This window comes from Rana temporaria, chromosome 1 (assembly GCF_905171775.1).
Source record: "Rana temporaria chromosome 1, aRanTem1.1, whole genome shotgun sequence".
Classification (NCBI taxonomy): Eukaryota; Metazoa; Chordata; class Amphibia; order Anura; family Ranidae; genus Rana; species Rana temporaria.
The window spans coordinates 368,117,431-368,134,310 of record NC_053489.1 but is presented as its reverse complement, the minus strand read 5'-3'; the positions used below and the strand labels follow the sequence as shown (position 1 = coordinate 368,134,310).

The following is a 16,880-nucleotide window of genomic DNA, read 5'->3' as shown; positions in this document are numbered from 1 at the left end:
AAGTAATTGGACAATTGCATCAAAAGCTGTTTTATGGCCAGGTGTTGGCTACTCCTTTTGTTATTTCTTCATCAATTAAGCAGGTAAATGGCCTGGAGTCTATGATGTGACCCTACATCATGCATTCAAGGGAGCTGTCCATGTAAGTGAAACAGGCCATTGTAAGGCTTCAAAATTAAACCAATCCATCATAGAGATGGCAGTAACACTAGGAGTGGCCAAATCAACAGTTTGGTACATTTTGAGAAAAAGAAGAATGCACTGGTGAGCTCAGCAACATAAAAAGACCTGGACGTCCATGGAAGACGACTGTATAGATACCCCGGCAGGAGCCGCTGGTGGTTTTGGGATCGGCGTATTAAGTTACCTCTTACCGTTGTCTAGGGGTGAAGTTGATGAGTAGATTAGTAAGCGAATGTCCAGTCATCCAAATAAAGGTTTTCTGAATGCTTTATTTTCGGCCCAACATGACCAACATCAACATGAGGTAGGGAGAAAATGTTGATGAAGCAAGAGAACTTTGCAGTATCAGGCCTGGATATGGAAAAGAGCAATCCTGCTCTCAGTAGTAGATAGATACAGTTCGTTGCCACTCTAGCCAGAGTGGGTGAAGTGCCCCCGGACAGACTCCTGCCACGAGTCTGGCAGCCGAAGTGTCACTTTAGGTTGCTGGGAGGAACAGGTCTCTGCCACAGACCTGGCTCTAGGGACCTCTGCCACAGGCCTAGTACTTAGATGAGCTGAATGGATCGAGCGAATCCTCCCAGTAGATTAAGTCAGGGTCACCGGTTGACCGTGGAATGTCCCGGTCACCAGATCAAACCCTCTTGGAGAATCTGCCTCCGGGTTCTCCTCAAGTCGATCCCCCACCGAGCGGCATACAGCCTGGGATCTCCTCAGTAGACAGGGGACCCAGTAAGTCACTGGGGCCCCTTATTATGAACAAGAAAATAACTAGGGGCGAGTTGTTGGACTTTTCAGGCACTGTATGCTGGTGAGAATATAGTCGCACAGAGAATTTTCTCTAAAAAATTGGATTTATTTAAACATAAGATACAGTTCATGTTAAAAACTTGACATTCCAACAGAGCTATCTGATAAACCAACTAGACAATACAAGGTACCTCCAAGATATAATGGGGATTGATAAACTAGTGATCATACGTGAAAGTACAGAGTTTCAATAGTAGAGTAAAAACGTTCTTATCCGAAAACAACACGTTAGAAGGTTAGAATGCCCTGTGTGATGATGGAGGTGCAGACAGATGAATGTCTGAAAGATGGAGCTTGCAGTGTATAATGACTCGACCGGTTTCGCGCATATTTCAGCGCTTCCTCACGGAGTCTCTAAAGTATGGTTTGCTGCAGGACAAGAATAAAAAACAGGGGGACAAACATATACAGAGTAGAACAATTAAACAATGAATACATTTGATGGATACATAGATGACCATGTGAACAGCGCTAATCACTCTCTCAAGGAGCAACAATGGAAAGGAAAAAAGAAAGAGAGAGGACGTGAAATAAAGGTGGTCCTCCGAGGCGGACCTAAAAAGGAGGTTCAGTGTGAAACCATCTCAAAGGCATTCATTCATTAGTACAGTGGGGACGGGGATATATGATAATACTGAGTGGATGAGAAGGGAATGAAAGAATATATTTGTATAGCGACAAGGGTATAGTTATTTTAAGGGGTTAATATACTTACAAATAGTGTTAAAACGTTTGTCATCCAAAAGTAAGTACACAGCATAGGAGGGATAACTTCCTACAAAAGGTTAAATAGCTTGGTCCGGGCTGTTGGACATTAGGTAGATATATAAACCCTTGAGAGCAGAAAAATCTAAAAAATATATATGGATAATTTTATATATTTTTTACAGTAAAGAAATATAAAGTGAAATTGTCAGAGGTATCCGCATATTACCTTCAGTGGAAAGTAGTGGTGCCACAGGGGGGGGGGGGAGCCATGACTGGCATCCCTGTTAGAATCATTCAGGGGTAGTATTTATGCCTGGATATGTGCCTTTAAAAGGCTGATGGTCCAATAGCACTATTGATCATAATAGATTGAAAAGAAAGACAGACAAGTGCTGTCAGTGTAACTTGTTCATGAAGGGGAATCAGAGGGAGAGACGATAGGGCTGGATTAAACTTATCTGAGTGTTTGTAGCGGTAGGAAAATCGATCCACAAGCCTCCCGGGAGACTGCAGCAAATGGCGTCTAAACACTGGGGCTTAAATAGAGCCACGTCCCATACGGTGAAGACGTACAGTACGGCGCTGCCGTCTGACGTCATCCACAAAGGCCGCAACACACCTCCCAGCGTAGACGTCGCATAAACAAGAGCGGCACGCTGCGTGGGAGGCGATACACCAGGATGGAGGCTCCATCTAGTGGTGTAAAGGTATATCTCCATGGTGGTAAGGAGATATTAGGTGCGGCCAACACTATACAAAGAGAGGGAAAAACCTAATGAGATGTAGTGTGACACAAAGACAGAACGTAAAGATGAGGAAAGAACAGAAAGGGCAGAAGAAGAAAAAACACACGAGAGGGGTTGCCAATTCACATGCCTATCATCAAGGTTACATAGCTTACAAAATATTTAAATCAAATCAATGGCACATCCGTTTCAAAAATTGTTAATTCCTTTGAAAGATTTGCAGAACCAAAACCGATTGGATATTTAACTGTTTCATATAATGAATACCGTTTGGTACAACTCTAAAAATAAAGTACCATAAATCATTATACAACATAGCATAGAGAAGACGGGAAAGAAGGTCCAACGGTGGAGAGGGGACAAAAGAACAGGGGGAGGGGAAAAGGGGGGGGGGAGAAAGGGGGGAAGGGGGAATTAAGGGGGGTTAAATACAGATCCAAGTTAATTATATTGTAACATACCATAGATCACAAACTGAATATAGTATATAATAATATCACCCAAAACAATCAGCATAACAGAAAATATACCAGATAATAAACCTAAACTTTTTTGGATAATGGGTTAAATAGATTTGTTAAATTTTTTATGGCAATGCTCGTCAAATATGTAGATGATTTCTTCCTTCAAAAATGGAAATCAAGCCAAAATTATTGTAGTCCAGAGAATTGGGAAAGAAAACAAAAAAAGGGGGGGGGGGGGAGTTGAAAAAAATTTGGGGAAGTCAGGTAGAAGAGGTAACTTGTTCTTATAAAAAGGGTTTATAAGATTGTGCCTCATTGAGGCCAGGAGTACAAAGGGCGTTGAGGCGTTCGATCCATAAGGTTTATTTTTGTAATATCAATTTGTCCCAGTTTCCCCCCCGTTCATTCTTGGGGACTACCGCAAGGGCGATGAAGGAGACCACCTTGTTAAAACTATGATCCAGATCTAAATGGTGGCTCACTGGGGTCAGCATTTTCCCCTCCGCCGAGTAGTAGACATGGTCTCTAATTCTAGCTTTGAAGTTTCTAATTGTTTTACCAACGTAGAAAGCCTGGCATTGACACGTCATTAAATAGATTACCCCTTGCGTATTGCAGTCTGCATGGAAATTGGGTATGAAAGTTTCACCATTGTGTCAGGTGAAGGTGGTACCTTCATTAACCCAAGGGCGGAATGAACAGTGACCACAGCGGGTGATGCCATTGGAAGGTGTTAGTCGTTTTGAGTTTGGTACGTAGTGACTGGAAGTTAATTGGTCTCGTAGAGATCTAGACCTCCTGAAAGTTATATCAGGTTTTGGGCCAATATATTTCTTAAGGACAGGGTCATTGGTGAGCAAAGTCCAATGTTTAGTCAATATGTTGCGTATTTCATTATGGTGGCCAGAGAATCGTGTAATAAATCTGACCGGATGAAATATAGAATTTACCTTTTGTTTGTATAGTGGACTAGTGCGAGGTTTTCGGAAGGCTTTATTAAATGCTTTACGCAACAAGGATTTGCTATAACCCCTATTGAGGAGACGTAGTTTAAGGAGATTGGCTTGTTCGATAAAGTCGGTAGTTAGAGTGCAGTTTCTGCGAAGACGCAGGTATTGAGCATATGGTATGCTATTAAGTTGGCTGGATGAGCACTGTCTGCATGTTGCAGTGTGTTTCCAGCCGTCTCCTTTCTATATAGTGATGATGTTAGTCGTCCATTTACGTCTTTCAAAATAGTAAGGTCTAAGAAAGTTACTTGGTTTTGTGTGCTAGTATAGGTAAATTTCAAGTTGTAACTATTGATGTTGAGAGCCTCTATGAAGTCATGCAGTAGGTCCAATGGCCCTGTCCAAATTATTATAAAAATGTCATCAATATAACGTAGCCAATTAGCGACATAGTATAGATGGCTAATTTTTCATTTGAAAAAAATTAATCGTTCCCACCCCCCCAGGTACAGGTTGGCGTAGGCAGGGGCCCATTGCCACGCCCTGTACCTGGAGGTAGTGGGACTCTTTGAAAACAAAATAATTGCGTGTAAGTATAAAACGTAAAAGTTCTATAACAAAGTCATTGTGCTTCCACGAATGATGGTCTTGTTCATTGAGAAATGCTCGCGCTGTCGAGATGCCCTGCTCGTGAGGGATGCTGGAATAAAGAGCTTCCACATACAGGGTCACGAGCAGGGCATCTCGAGGCACAACCATGTCCTCAATCTGTTTCAGGAGGTCAAGTGTGTCTCTTGTGTACGATGGTAACGTTAATACATGGGGCATAAGGATCGAGTCCACGTAGCGGCTCGCATTTTCCGTGAGCGATCCAATCCCAGAGACTATTGGTCTACCTGGTGGACATTTGGGATGTTTATGAATCTTAGGCAAAGCATAGAATGTTGGCGTTCTAGGATGCCGTGTATTCAAATAGTTGTATAAGTCTTGATCGATCAGACCATTTTGGTGAGCCGAGGCTAAGATAACCAGGAATTCATCTTTGAATTGTGTGATTTTGGTCTGGTTGATCCACTTATACCAATCTTGGTTTTAAAGTATATTCATCACCATCTTTTCATAGTTTTGTTTCGTCATCAATACTACATTGCCACCTTTATCTGATGCCTTGATTTCAAGGTCAGGCTGGCATTGAAGGTTGTTTATGGCTTGTTGTTGTTCTTAGTAGCATCCGTCACTCCAGGCCAAGAGGGCCCAGAGTCTGGAACTCCGCGTAGCGCGTGACCCCAGGCCAGGTAGGCCATAGTGGCGGGGCCTGCGATGTGCGCACACCCTGAAGGTGGGTGCCGCACCTGGAACCCGCGAAGAACCAACAAAAATGACGTCCGCCACAGATATACTCTCCCCCAGCATGCTCCGCGAAGGGAAAACTCCTCTAATTGGCTGCTGGGGAAAAGTGGCTCTGCCAGAACCCCTCTAGCGCCAACTGTCGCCCAGGGATGGGATCGCATCCCTGGAGCACAGACTGACCTACAGGACAGTTCTGGAATGACAGCAGCCCAAAATTTAACAAATTATGAATGGGAGCAAAATAACTCTCCCATTCCCCCACTAACTTTAGCATAGTGCCCATACTGAAAGTAAGGGGGCGCTACATGACATTGGTGGATGATCGCAGGATCCTCTCTGTGGTAATGAAATATTCATTCACAACAGCCAGACAGGAGGTGGGCGTATCACTGTCAAAGTCTACAATCAAGAAGACTTTGCAAGGGCTAATAGAAGGTTCACTGCAAGGTGCAAACCATTTTTAAGCCTTGAAGAATAGAAAAGACAGATTTTCCTTAAAAAAGCCAGACCAGTTCTGGAAAAGCATTCTTTGAACGGATGATACCAAGATTAATCTGTGCCAGACTGATGGGAAGAAAAATGTGGGGAGGGCTTAGAACGGCTCATAATCCAAAGCACACAATGTCATCTGTAAAACATGGTGGCGGCAGTGTGATGGCATTGCATGCATGGCTTCCAGTGGTACTTGGTCATTGGTGTTTATTGATGATGTGACAGAAGCAGCCGGATGAATTCTGCAGTGTCTAGAGATGGTGTCGGCGAAGATGCAGCAAATTTGATTGAACGGCGCTTCACAGTACAGATGGACAATGATCCAAAACACACTGCAAAAGCAACCCAAGAGCTTTTGAAGGAAAATAACTGGAATATTCTGCAGTGGCCAAGCCAATCACCTGATCTCAACCCAATTAAGCATGCATTTAGCTTGCTGAAGGCAAAACTAAAGGCAGAAAGACCCACAAAGAACTGAAGACATCTGCAGTTAGAGCCTGGCAAAGCATCAAAAAGGAGGAAACCCAGTCTTTGGTAATGTCCATGGGTTTCAGACTTCAGGCAGTCATTGTCAGTAAAGGATTCTCAACAAAATATTAAAAATGAACATTCTATTTATGATATTACTTTGTCCAATTACATTTGAGGCCCTGAAAATGGGGGGACTGTCTAAAAATGGTTGCAGTTCCTAAAATTTGTACTTGATATTTATGTTAAACCCCTTAAATTAAGGCCGATTCATTTGCATTTTGTTTTCATTATATTCTGGTGGCATACAGTGTCCAAATATATATGGACCTAACTGTGTGTGTTTATAAAGACCTTGAGTCCTAGGAGGCTTTCCTCTTTAAGGGGTAGTACCAACAGTTTTCACCCCTGTTCCTTTCTTAGTCTAAAAGAGGGAAGTAAACTTTTGAGCTGATGCTGTTTTTTTGCCACAGTGTCCGATTTCATTGGCAGATATTCAGTCCCTCTAAAAGCCATCAATACCAGGGGTCACAAGTGTGCCCTTTTCAGTCAGTGTTTGAGTTTGCCCCACAGGCTTAAGAGTGGTGTATACATCGCTCCCAAACCACCCCAAAGATGCTGCTTGCAGGACTTTTTCTAATGTCCTGCAAACACACCTGCCCAGTGTGAATGCCCTCTTGCTTTCACACTGGGGAGGCATGGGAGGTGTTTTTCAGGTGCTTTACATGCGCTATTTCTAACGCTAAAGCCCCTGAAAAATGCCTTAGTGTGAAATGGGTTTAAAGAACCTGTGTCCTGTACTCCATCACCAAGATTTTTTTTTTGACTTGCCAGTAAAATGTTGTTTCTTTAAGTACAGTACTGGAAATGGGTCTCTCCCCATAGTTCTTATGATCTCCCTGTTTGCTGTAAAACTGAGGCTAGCTGGGGGTTGAAGGAGTTGTATAGGGAATATTTTATTTATTTTTTGCCAGTGTCCAATAGCCTAAAGGTAGCTGCAGATAATCCACGATGAAGACGAACGATCCTGAGTCCCATACCATACTAAAAGAAACAAATTTTACTGGTAATTATAAAATCCTAAAATTAAATAATCCTATCCCTTAAAGAGGACATTCCTGGTTGTTACTAGAATTGGTATCCTTGGGGGCGTGGCCAAGACAGGCATGTGAGAGGACGCATCTCCCACAGCTCCCAGCATTAATCCGGTAACGATCCTCCTCCGCCTGACCGATCCAATACCGACATATGCTGCAAGCCTGTGCTCCAAAGACCACTGGTACCACCGCCGGCACTCTGCACCAGAGGGATGACCCGCAAAGGACAGGCAGAGAATGTGGGGCTGGAGCTCCAAGATGGCGCCGCCGCGCTCTGTGAAGGGAACACCTCGTGGCCTGGACAAGTAAGGACCCAAAGCAAGTAAGCCTTCCCTCAGCAAAAATCCCCCCAAGGACATGATTGATTATGCCCAAAAGTTGTCTGGGGCTCCGGTGGATGGAGCAGCCATCCAAATTGGGGGGGACCCACAACATAAGCATCCTGATGTGCAGGCAGACACTGTCCCGGATCACTGGGGAGAGGAGGAGAGGGACCAGGCAGAATCCATGTTGGTGTAAACACAGGCCCCAGATTCACAGGAGACAGTGCAACCCACCCTGGCAGACATCCTTAGGGCTGTGAACAACTGCACCGCATCCGTTAACACCTTAAAGGAGCAGTTTGGGAGTCTGAGGGAGGGTGTGTTTTTACTAAGTCAAGACCTGTAAAAGATCCATGGACGCACCACGGCTGTGGAGAGCAGAGTCAGTGAAGTGGGGGACCAGCTACAGCCCATGGCCCAAGACGCCAGGGCTGCACTGCAGCTGGCTCTGGACGATCGCGCAGAAGATATGGAAAATTGTTAAAGAAACAATGTGATCTACCAGAGCGGGTGGAGAACTAGCTGATTGAAATGTTGGGCAAAAATTAATTCTCACCCTTCTTTGCGGTGGAGCGTGCACACAGTGTACCATCTTGCCCACCTCAGCTGGGAGGCCCTCCCAGATCCATGCTAGTGAGACTACTTGACTACCGTGATAAAGAGGCGGTGTTGCGCCAAGCACGGGAGCGTGCGAATATTCAACATAAAGGCACCAGGGTGTCTTTCTATCTGGATTTCTCAGCAGAGGTAGAGGCGCAGGGCCAAATTTACTGATGTCTAACACTGACTGCGGCTCCTGCAACTACCATATGCCATGCTGTACCCGGCAAAGCTGCGAATAGTGGTGAGATGCCAAGCACAGTTCTTTGAGTCAGCCAAGGAGGCTTCAGGGTGGCTTTAGCGCAATGAGCAAGCACTGCAACGACGAGTGCAGGAGGATGAGGACTAGTATTTGAATCGTGAGTGGGCCTGACGGCATGCATATTACAATGTTGACGGTTACTTTATACTCACCTTGGTTAGGGGGGACCCCTACAATTGTACTTGAAAGATGTTCTGGGGGAAAAAATATCGATACACAATACAGGGAGAGCGAATTGGATCAAAATGCTAACTAAGCGAATGTTGAACCTAGACTGACTGTGGCCATGGTATGTTGCAAAAGGAGTTGCAGCTGCCGTGTTGGCAGCCAGCGAAGTTCAAGGACCAATTTGGTCTGCAGTTCTAAATTTTTCTTTCACCAGCAGCTACTTATCGGAAGAGGTACATTTCAGAAGACACAAGCCCCTAGCCTATTTAGGCCCTGTCACTTGTAGAGAGACTACCCAGAAGGTGATGACATCATCCCTACCCCGGGGACCATATGTATATCTGCATTCACAATTATCCTGCCACTTGACTAGTTACAGGTACTCATGGCTAAGGTTCCCATAGTGTCATGGAATGTTAGGGGCCTGCACTCTCCCTTAAAACGCACTATGATCTTTTATGTGCCTGAAGAAATTCCTCCCCAGGGTAATTTTGTTTCCAGGAGACTTGCTTGACCACAAAGACGGTGTGCTTTTTATGGTACTCCTGGGTGGGAAAGGCCTAACATTCTACACACGCTTCCTTCTCCAGGGGGGTGAGTGTATTGATCCGTGGTGCCCTGGAGTTCCAGAAATTTGCCAGCCTCATAGACATGGAGGGGCGCTTTGTCTTTATTCATTGCAGATTTGGTACATTGTCGTGTGTTAAAATATATATATATATATATACATACACAGGTCATTCTCAAAAAATTAGCATATTGTGATAAAGTTCATTGTTTTCTGTAATGTACTGATAAACATTAGACTTTCATATATTTTAGATTCATTACACACAACTGAAGTAGTTCAAGCCTTTTATTGTTTTAATATTGATGATTTTGGCACACAGCTCTTGAAAACCCAAAATTCCTATCTCAAAAAATTAGCATATTTCATCCGACCAATAAAAGAAGTGTTTTTAATAAAAAAAAAGTCAACCTTCAAATAATTATGTTCAGTTATGCACTCAATACTTGGTCGGGAATCCTTTTGCAGAAATTACTGCTTCAATGCGGCGTGGCATGGAGGCAATCAGCCTGTGGCACTGCTGAGGTGTTATGGAGGCCCAGGATGCTTCGGTAGCGGCCTTAAGCTCATCCAGAGTGTTGGGTCTTGCATGTCTCAACTTTCTCTTCCCAATATCTCACAGATTCTCTATGGGGTTCAGGTCAGGAGAGTTGGCAGGCCAATTGAGCACAGTAATACCATGGTCAGTAAACCATTTACCAGTGGTTTTGGCACTGTGAGCAGGTGCCAGGTCGTGCTGAAAAATGAAATCTTCATCTCCATAAAGCTTCTCAGCAGATGGAAGCATGAAGTGCTCCAAAATCTCCTGATAGCTAGCTGCATTCACCCTGCCCTTGATAAAACACAGTGGACCAACACCAGCAGCTGACATGGCACCCCAGACCATCACTGACTGTGGGTACTTGACACTGGACTTCAGGCATTTTGGCATTTCCCTCTCCCCAGTCTTGCTACAGACTCTGGCACCTTGATTAACGAATGACATGCAAAATTTGCTTTCATCCGAAAAAAGTACTTTTGACCACTGAGCAACAGTCCAGTGTTGCTTCTCTGTAGCCCAGGTCAGGCGCTTCTGCCGCTGTTTCTGGTTCAAAAGTAGCTTGACCTGGGTAATGCGGCACCTGTAGCCCATTTCCTGCACACGCCTGTACACGGTGGCTCTGGATGTTTCTACTCCAGACTCAGTCCACTGCTTCCGCAGGTCCCCCAAGGTCTGGAATCGGTCCTTCTCCACAATCTTCCTCAGGGTCCGGTCACCTCTTCTCGTTGTCCAGCGTTTTCTGCCACACTTTTTCCTTCCCACAGACTTCCCACTGAGGTGCCTTGATACAGCACTCTGGGAACAGCCTATTCGTTCAGAAATTTCTTTCTGTGTCTTACCCTCTTGCTTGAGGGTGTCAATGATGGCCTTCTGGACAGCAGTCAGGTCGGCAGTCTTACCCATGATTGCGGTTTGTAGTAATGAACCAGGCTGGGAGTTTTTAAAAGCCTCAGGAATCTTTTGCAGGTGTTTAGAGTTAATTAGTTGATTCAGATGATTAGGTTAAGAGCTCGTTTAGAGAACCTTTTCATGAAATGCTAATTTTTTGAGATAGGAATTTTGGGTTTTCATGAGCTTTATGCCAAAATCATCAATATTAAAACAATAAAAAGGCTTGAACTACTTCAGTTGTGTGTAATGAATGTAAAATATATGAAAGTCTAATGTTTATCAGTACATTACAGAAAATAATGAACTTTATCACAATATGCAAATTTTTTGAGAATGACCTGTATATATATATATATATATATATATATATATATATATATATATATATATATATATATATATATATATACCTCCGCCGTTCACGGCATCAGTGCTCTGGCTCCTCCTCGCATTTTTGGATGGTAGGCCGGATGTACCATTGCTCATGATCAGAGATTCAATTGTTGTATGGACCAGGTGGCGGATTGACACCCGAGCCCCTCTGCCCTCTCCAGCAGTACTCCCCTGGCGTGGTTGTTGCAAGAGGTGGGCTGGGTGGATATCTGGCGTCACCGCAATCCGGGTGCCAGACAGTTCACATGTTTTTCTAAATCACACAGCTGTTTGTCAAGAATAGACCCCGTAGTGTATCGATCACTCTCCCTTAGTGATCCAAGTCCTGGTGGCTCCACCGACCAAGTTACCTAGGGCACTCTGGAAATTGAATGCCTTTACATGAGGGGCTAGTGGGGCGCGAGTTCTTTAACGCCTGGGATCAAGATGATTCAACTGTATTGCAATGCCTTTTAAGGCATATTTACGGGGACTCCTGATAGGTGAAATGAACCATGTTAAACACGCCTCATCTGCTCTTAAGATGAAGGTGGAAGCCAGGGTTCAAGAAATGGAACAAACATACATTGCCAACCCTTCTGATTCGACCAGGGAGTCATGGCAGGCGGCCCAGTCTGCCTATCAGCAGTTGCTTTCCTCCACGGCCAAAAATAGGTTCTTTACAAAACAGGCGTTCTTTGAGGAGGGTGAAAAAATCGGTCGTCTTTTGGCACAGATTGCGAACTCCCACCAACGCTCGCCTGCCATAAGAGCTTTTGGATTCAGGACGGGTAGCTCGTTTTGCCAGCCCGAATTGATTTTGCAGAAATTGGCAAGTTTCTACGAGATCCTGTACAGCCCTGACACGGCATACACTCATGAGGAATTTTATTTGTACTTGAACCTTGTTGTCTTTCCTGAGCTGTCCTAAGATCAGGAAGCCCAGCTGGAGGCCCAGCTTACCATTGAATAGTTACAGGTGACAGTGAGCACCTTCCCCAACTGTAAGGCCCCAGGGGGAGAAGGGGATACCTATGGTAGTGTATAAGCATTACTCTGAGGAGTTGCGACCACAGTTGCTGAAAGTTTTCAATTAAGCTAGAGAGAAAGAGAGGCCCTTCCCCACTCAATGTCCAAAGTGAAACATAGTTTTGTTACTCAAACTGGGCAAGGACCCAGTAGATCCAGGGGCTTGCCACCCAATCTCCTTGCTACAAAGCGACATAAAAGATATTAGCAAAAGGGCTGGCAATCCGGATGAATGGGGTGATGACATCTATTGTGCATGGTGACCAGGCTGGTTTCATGCCCAATAAATCTACAGCTGTTCCTTAATCAGTCGCGGACAGATAACATGGGCAGTAGAGCACTACTGTCCCTGGACACAGCAAAGGTGTTCAACAGCATAGTCTGGAACTACCTTTGGTCAATACTTCAGAAGTTTGGCCCAAACTATATCTCCTGGGTAAAACTTCGCTACAGTCAACCACAAGCCACCATCCGGACCTTCGGATCCTTGTCTTGGAGCCCCCGTACTCCTGAGGTTTAGGGACAAGGTCAAAGCCTGGAAAGCACTCTTTTCAGTTGCGGACATGATGATGATGATGATGATGATGATATGCATGATGATGCATATGCCGCAACTTCTGTATTTCCTCCATAATACACCCATGGTTATCCCCTTGAAGACATTCCGCACGGTAAATGCAATTTTTCGCAACCTCATATGGAAGGCTAGACCCCCCTTTAGGATCAAACTAGAACACCTACAGCGGCCCAAAGACAGCGGGGGCTTGGCGTTGCCAAACCCCTGGCTATACTACCTAGCAGCTCGTTACAGCATCTCATTGGCATGTTTCCGGTGGTGGGGAAGACGGCGGCTAGTTTGCAATACTCTTCTCAGAAACTGCTACTCCATACTGTGTGCAGGGGGCCGATTCCCATGGCGCTGGAGGCACTGGCCTTTGCTAAACCTCATGAAAAGTACCCAACCTTTAGTCTAATCCAGAAGGTATGGAACAAATCCAAATATATCCAGAATGCGGATGGCTATACAGAGTACAGTCCCATATGGCAGAACAGTACGTACACTGAACTGTCCAAGCTGCAGTCTGGAGCTAGATGGAAGACTTATGGGGTTACACATCTCAAGCACATGTGGTGTTGCGCTCCTTGGCTGATCTGAGGGAAGTCTATGATCTTCCACCATCAATGCACTTCTATTACTTACAACTTAGCCATGCAGTGGCAGCACAGAGCCGTTCTTCAGAGTGGCATCTGCCCCAGACCCCTGTTTTTAGTCTTCTGGAAGATGCTGCTTCGTCTTGCATCTTGTGTTAGTCGGTGATGAGGCAGCATCCTCTGAAGGTAAGGGAGAAGTGGGGGGTGGACGTTGGACAATTAGACAGGGAACAATGGGAAGAGATTTTTCAGGCGGTAGGTAAGTTCTCACTGAATGTATCTCAAAGGCTTACCCAGCTATATAGATTGCTACAAACTTACTATACCCCCCACAGGCTTCACTTGATGAATTTACAGCTCAACTCCACGTGCACAAGATTTAAAAGAGACCATGGGGATCTCATCCATATGCTGTGGCAGTGTTCCAAACTACACACATATTGGGCAGAAGTGGTGACTACAGTCAACTCGGTATTTAAAGTATCTCTTCCATAGTTCCCTGAGAGCTTGCCTCCTTGGTGCTCTGGAGGAATACAAGTGGGAAGTACACTGCAGAGAGCCTATACATAGAGTTCAATTCTATTTCAGGCAAGGAAATTAATTCAGTTACGCTGGAAGGCCGAGGCCCCCCGACCATAAGAGTGGATTAACAATACTGATGTGGCATTGAGAATGGAAAAATTGGTATACCAGCATAGGGGCAGTGCACACAAGTTTGAGAAACTATGGGCAATGTGGTTGGATGTGGTGAACCTAGTAGCAGATAGATTATTGGGAATAAATCTTGAGGTAAGATATGCGATATGTGAAATAATTAAGGGGATACTGTGAAGATACTGATGTGGTTCCCTTGATGGTTGTTCTTCTGGTTGGACAGTTTGTGCCTAATCCTAATGCATTGAAAAATATGTATGTAATGCCTTTTTTTTTTTAAAATAACGTTTTTATTTAAAAAAAATAAAACAGCAGAACATAGGTACAAGTATAGCAAATGGACATAAACAAAAATAAAGCTATGAACATGCCTAGTGAACAGGCAATAACGTTTTGGAGGAGAAACCCTCCTCCGATCTTTGGCATTGCATAGTTCAACAGTAATAACAGTGTCTCGAATAGAGCATATAGTGTACAGTAACTTGAGACTGATACCTTTTAAATTCTTTATTTTATACAATTTTCAGTTTTAAACAAACATATTTTCCAATTTTACCAATTCATATGGCTTAGATATGCTATTACACAAATTAACAGATTGCTCCTATCTCTCTTAAGACTTCTCTGTATAACTATTTTAAGGAAAAAAAAAAAAAAAGAGGAAAGGAAAGAGCAGACGAACACCACGACAAAAAAAAACCCCAAAACAATCCCTCTTCTTCCCTTACCCTATGCCTTACCTACCCCCTCCCCTCCCTCTACCTTCCCCCCCAAAAAAAAAAAAATTTCCCCTTCCCCTCCCCTCTCCGCCTCCGTCCCCCTCACCCCCACAGAGCTCCCTCTCTAAATCTTATGTAAGGGGTCCAAGTCGATCTATAATTATCCTCTTGTTCTCTTATTCCCGCAGTTAGCTTCTCCATCTGTTGGATTTCTGATATTCTGCCTAGCCATTGTTGTCTAGTAGGGCTGCTTGTACTTTTCCATAAAATTGGTACGCATGCCCTTGCCGCCGTCAAAAAATGTCTTATCAAGGACTTTTTGAAATTGGTCATGGAGATTGGTATGTCTAGTAGTAAGTAGGTAGCAGGGTTATCTCCTAGCTCTACATCCAATACTTCTTTTATTGTGTCCATGACCATTTTCCAAAAGTCTTTTAACTTTGGACATGTCCAAAACACATGTAACATTGTACCCCTCTCTTCCCCACACCTCCAGCATCTGTCTGAACTTTCGGGAAATATCCGCTTTAGTGCCACTGGCGTTTTGTACCACCTGGTTAAAATCTTGTATCCCCCCTCCTGGTACCTTGTGGCTAGGGAAGCTTTATGTGCAAAGTTAAAAAATTTTGTTTTCTGCGTTTTCCGAGAATTTCACTCCTAACTCTCTTTCCCATGCTTGTACAAATGGTAATTCCTTTGGGGCTTCCAGATCCACCCATAGACTATACATCTGAGAGAGGGAATGTCTCATCTCTTCTCCCTTCAAACATTGTTCCTCAAATCCTGAGAGAGCTCTGAGAGGACATCCTTTTGGGTTCAAAGCTCTGATAGCAGTTTTTAATTGAATTTGTCTTAGAGGGTCGAGTTCTTTTCTCACTGCCTCCTCCCTTCCCTCCCTCCCTATCCTTTGGTTGTCCCCTTCGAAATGTATTATTCTACTCCAGCCTAAACATTTTATAGTGTCGAAACGAGGGTCTACAAGTCCCAAATGGAACTTGGGGTTCCCCAATACCGGCGTGAGTGGGCTTGGGTAATTCGAAAGATTCGTTCTCCTAAATAGTTTTTTCATTACTCTTAGAGTAGCTCCTAGAGTTGGGTGTTTTTTACCTCCGATGGTATATCTTCCTCGTGGATCCACACCATACCTTCCAGAGGAATGGATGAGATTTTCTGCTCTATACGTATCCAAGGTTTGGACTTCACTTTTATACACCATTCAACCGTCCTAGCCATATGTGTCGCCTCGTAATATCCTATTGGATCTGGGAAACCCACTCCTCCCCTCTCTTTTGGTAAGGTCAGAATTTCTCGCCGTATCCTCGCTGGTTTTCCTGCCCATACAAATTTCGCAAGTCTGGATCTTAAATCCCTTAGAAATCCCACAGGGATCGTCACCGGTAGGGTTTGGAGTAGGTAAAGTAGTCTTGGTAAGATATTCATTTTCAATATGTTTATTCTCCCGAACCAAGTGAAACTTTCCTTGTCCCATTTCAGGAGATCTAGCTTGATCTGCCTTACCAAGGGGGCGAAATTCAACTCAAAAATTCTATGTAATTTTTTCGAGATTTTAGTGCCCAAATGGAGTATGTGTGACTCTGTCCATTTAAAGGAAAAATTCCCTTGTAATTGTTCCTTGTTCTGTCGATTTACTTCTATCCCCATCGCCTCTGATTTACTGTTATTTACTTTGAAGTTAGAGAGGTCTCCGTAGTCCCTCAACTCTTTCAGCAAAGCTGGTAGAGACAATTCTGGGGCCACCACCGAGAACAAGAGATCATCTGCGAATGCAGCCACTTTATATTCCTCTCCTTTAATCCGAAAACCTCTTATATCCGTGTTTGATCTAATTGTTCTCAGAAGTGGCTCCAATGTTAGGACAAAAATAATTGGAGAAAGTGGACAACCTTGTCTTGTTCCATTTCTTGTTGGAAAGGGGTCGGATAGTACCTCGTTTACCTTTACCCTTGCCGTCGGGCAAGAGTAGAGGCTAGCAATCCAATTAAACATTCCTGTCCCTAAGCCTATATGCTTTAATGTGGCGCTCAAAAATCCCCAATCCACCCTATCGAACGCTTTTTCCGCGTCAGTTGATACTAATGCCATTGGGGTCTGGTAATGTTGGGCCATGTAGATTATACTTGGCGTTCTTTGTGTGTTTTCCCTTCCTTCCCTACCGGGGACAAATCCCACCTGATCTGGATGAATAAGAGGGGGGAACATGCGCCACCAATCTATTCGCTATTATCTTGGAAAATATTTTTAAATCTGTATTCAGTAGGGATATTGGACGGTAACTTGCGCATACCGTAGGATCTTTCCCTTCCTTAGGGATG

At 44.2% G+C, this 16,880-nt stretch overlaps 1 protein-coding gene across 3 annotated transcripts in view; it reads left to right on the top strand.

The window, feature by feature from the left end:
• TJP3 (tight junction protein 3) overlaps positions 1-16,880 on the top strand; it is a 432,362-nt gene that overhangs the window by 199,810 nt on the left and 215,672 nt on the right. The window lies entirely within an intron of this gene.